Source organism: Podarcis liolepis, assembly GCF_965112155.1.
Source record: "Podarcis liolepis genome assembly, chromosome: 3".
Taxonomy (NCBI): domain Eukaryota; kingdom Metazoa; phylum Chordata; class Lepidosauria; order Squamata; family Lacertidae; genus Podarcis; species Podarcis liolepis.
The window spans coordinates 20,860,507-20,865,111 of record NC_139557.1 but is presented as its reverse complement, the minus strand read 5'-3'; positions in this window follow the sequence as shown (position 1 = coordinate 20,865,111).

Below are 4,605 nucleotides of genomic sequence, written 5' to 3'. Positions count from 1 at the left end.
TGTTCCAGCGGTGTGGCAGCAGCAGGAGGCCCCATTAGCTAAAGTGGTGCTTCAGGTTAAGAACAGACCTCCGGAATGAATTAAGTACTTAACCCGAGGTACCACTGTATTGAAAGAAAGCTGCATGAATTGCCGGGACACTTCTAAGTGAAGTGTTTATGATCAAAGCATCATGTTTGTAGTCTCTTTCTAGGGATGGTTTGAAGAGATGTCTGGGTGAGTAAGACTGGGGAAAGTTTAGCTCAAACTAAATCCAGCGACTGCGAAGGGGGATGGTCTTCAGAGATAACCTTTGTGTTGACCCCTTCAAATTCAGCTTCATGATCACAGCTTCCACACTGTGCAGAACAGGTTGAATACAGGTTCTGCATGTGGGCAGAAATGGGAAACTGCCTATAATAGGCTTATTTTGGATGGTGGGCTTCACACATCATACAAGATAAATGGGATTCAAATTTGATTAAGAGCGTTTAGCTTTCATGGGTATTTTCTTTTAATTACACAAGCGGCATGTGCAAGTTGCTTTCACTGCCGGCCAAGTGCAACACAAACCTGTCTTTATCAGATGAGATCTGAGAGTACTTCCTTTTAACCGTATGCTTTCTTCCAAGTGTCACTGCATGTGGTTCTCATTCATTTTCACACAGGCCAGCTGGGGGACTTGACTCATATATCTGCAGCTATTTATCTCTATATGGCCCCGATTATTGTAGTATCTGAGCATCTCATGATGCTTAATAGGCATTCATCAACAGTTCGCTTTGTTTGGATGTGATTTAAGTTTGAAAATATTTCATGGGCCTTTTAATCAGACGTCAACAAGAACAAATTGACCAGCAGCTTGCTTTCCAGCAATAGCCTCATTGTAAACTCAATTTCTCACATCTGTTTTTGACTACATTTTGTATGTAGAAATGGATGAGAACCACTTCCACAAATACAAAGGTGAAAAAGTGAACTTGCCTTTCTCTCTTTTCTTACTTAATTCTGCTTCTGCCCTTTGCACGTCATTAAGTTATCAGGTCTGAAGAGGACCTTGCATGGAGAAGATTCTTTCTTGAAAGCTGTGGCTTGAACCCTGTGTACAGGCATTTCTTAGCACACTTAATTTTGTTTATGTACAGGTTAAAAACTGTGTTGTTGCGGCGAGTTCTTCTTGGTGGAGCCTGTTCCACAGTTGTGCTTCCACAAGTGTGTGACTTCACCCCCAGAGGCGAATTCCATTCTCTCTTGAGACAGATGGATGCCAATGACTGGGGAAGAAAAGTTGGAGAGACCCAGGTCGGAGCTAAACATTACAAATTAAGGGCATTTGCAGATGATTTGGTGTTAACCTTGCAACAGCCAGAAGCTAGCACCAAAAGAGTTCTAGAATTAATCGAGATATTCGGCCAGGTTGCAGGATTTAAATTAAATAAACAGAAAACAAAGGTGCTGGAAAAAAATCTAACAAAGGAAGAAAAAGATAGGTTTCAAAGTGAAACCGGGTTGGAAATTGCAAAAAAGGTTAAGTACCTGGGGGTAAATTTAACATCTAAAAATGTGAACCTATTTAAAGATAATTATGAAAAATGCTGGTCAGAAGTGAAAAAGGATTTAGATATATGGTCTAGGCTGAAACTTTCCTTGTTAGGCCGAATTGCTGTTATTAAGATGAATGTATTGCCGAGAATGTTGTTTATGTTTCAGACGTTGCAGATCCTGGACAAAGTGGACTGCTTCAAGAAGTGGTAGAAGGATATATCTAAATTTGTCTGGCAGGGCAAAAAGCCCAGAATAAAATTTAAGATTTTAACTGATGCGAAAGATAGAGGGGGCTTCGCCCTGCCAGACTTAAGACTATATTATGAATCAGCAGCATTTTGCTGGCTGAAGCAATGGCTACTTCTGGAGGATACAGACATTTTGGACCTGGAGGGATATGACAATAGTTTTGGCTGGCATGCATATTTGTGGTATGACAAGGTAAAGGTGCACAAGAGATTTAAAAACCATATTGTTAGAAAAGCACTCTATAATGTTTGGAATAGATATAAGGATTTATTGGAAAGCAAAACCCCCAGGTGGCTGTCACCAATGGAAGCTAAGGCAGTGAAAAAACTCAACATGGACTCTAATTGGCCTAAATATTGCGAAATTTTAGAACAAGATGGTGAAAAGTTGAAGCTTCAAAGTTTTGAGAAGCTAAAGCATAAGGTTCGAGACTGGTTACATTATCGTCAGATAAATGAGACATTTAAACAGGACAGGAAACTTGGTTTTCAGAAGGAGAGGTCAAAGTTAGAAACAGAATTGCTAGAACCCAATACTAAGAATTTATCTAAAATGTATAATTTGCTGCTGAAATGGAACATACAGGATGAAACGGTGAAATCAGCTATGATTAAATGGGCACAGGATATTGGTCATGATATTATGTTTGCTGACTGGGAACAGTTATGGACCACCGGCATTAAATTTACGGCATGTACTGCCTTGAAAGAGAACATAATGAAAATGATCTATAGGTGGTACATGACCCCGGTCAAGCTTGCAAAGATCTATCATTTGCCCAATAATAAATGTTGGAAATGTAATGAGACTGAAGGTACATTTTATCATCTTTGGTGGACCTGCCCAAAGATTAAGGCCTACTGGGAAATGATCTATAATGAAATTAAGAAAGTCCTTAAGTGGACATTTGTAAAGAAACCGGAGGCTTTTCTCTTGGGCATGGTCGGTCAATTGGTACCAAAGAGAGATAAGACATTTTTTATGTATGCAACCACAGCAGCAAGAATCCTGTTGGCGAAGTATTGGAAGACGCAAGAACTACCTACTCTGGAAGAATGGCAGACGAAGGTGACGGAATATATGGGACTGGCAGAGATGACCGGCAGAATCCGTGACCAGAGGAAAGAGACAGTGGAGGAGGACTGGAGGAAATTTAAAATATATCTTAAAAACTATTGTAAAATTGTGGACGGATAAGATGTTAAGGGGTAAGAAACAAAGAACTACAGCTGTAAATGTTAAAACTAACGTAATTTTAAAAGAGACTTGATTAAAAACTGACCGAAGGGTTGCTTGAAAAAAAGGTTAAAATAAGGATGTGGTGAAAGGAAGGTATGGGGAAGTCAATTTTTGTGGTGTGTTTTTGATGTATGTGGTTTGTTTGTATTGTCTTTTGTATGTGTAAAAAACCAATAAAAACTTTATTTAAAAAAAAAAAAAAAAGTTGGAGAGACCTCCTGCCTTCAAGTCATGGGCTTCCCCTTTACTTCTGAGTAGCCATTGTGGGAAATGGGAGGCCTTCAGCATTATCTTTCAAGACTCTTCTTAAGCTCTGCATATACAGTGGTACCTCGGGTTAAGTGCTTAATTTGTTCCGGAGGTCCGTTCTTAACCTGAAACTGTTCTTAACCTGAAACACCACTTTAGCTAATGGGGCCTCCTGCTGCTGCCGCGCCGCCGGAGCACAATTTCCTGTTCTCATCCTGAAGCAAAGTTCTTAACCTGAGGTACTATTTCTGGGTTAGCGGAGTCTGTAACCTGAAGTGTATGTAACCCGAAGCGTATGTAACCCGAGGTACCACTGTATATTAGTTAAGCTGTTGCTACATAAAGGTCTGGGATGCAGGTGGTGCTGTGGTCTAAACCACTGAACTTCTTGGGCTTGCTGATTGGAAGGTCAGCGGTTCAAATCCATGTGACGGTGGTGAGCTCCCGTTGCGCTGTCCCGGCTCCTGTCAACTTAGCAGTTCGGAAGCATGCCAGTGCAAGTAGATAAATAGGTACCTCTGCGGCGTGAAGGTAAATGGCATTTCTATGCTCTCTGGTTTCTGTCACGGTGTCCCGTTGCGCCAGAAGCGGTTTAGTCATGCTGGCCACATGACCTGGAAAGCTGTCTGTGGACAAACACCGGCTCCCTTGGCCTGAAAGCAAGATGAGCACCACAACCCCATAGAAGAAGAAGAAGAAGAAGAAGAAGAAGAAGAAGAGTTTGGATTTGATATCCCGCCTTTGACTCCCCTTCAGGAGTCTCAAAGCGGCTAACATTCTCCTTTCCCTTCCTCCCCCACAACAAACACTCTGTGAGGTGAGTGGGGCTGAGAGACTTCAAAGAAGTGTGATTGGCCCAAGGTCACCCAGCAGCTGCATATGGAGGAGTGGAGACGCGAACCCGGTTCCCCAGATTATGAGACTACCGCTCTTAACCACAACACCACACTGGCTCTCGCCAGTCCAGTCCAGTCCAGTCACCTTTGACTTGACTTAACCATCCAGGGGTCCTTTATCTTTTACCTTACAGAAAGGTCTAGAGCAGAGGTTCCCAAAATTATTTGGCCTACCCCCCCTTTTCAGAAAACCCCCCACTACTCAGTGCTCCCTGGAAATCTACCTTCTTAAGACCTGTCAGCTAACTTGACCACTGATTGGTTATAACTTGCATTTTGAGTGTTTATTTGGAAAATAATCTCTACGACTTTATGTTACATCAGTCAACGTCATTACACAACAAAAAATTGTCAACATTTTCTTAATCTTCTCTTCTTTCTTTATACTTCCACTGCTCCCTTACTTTTATTCAGTGCCCCACCAATTGCACCTGAGGCTACTACCGCC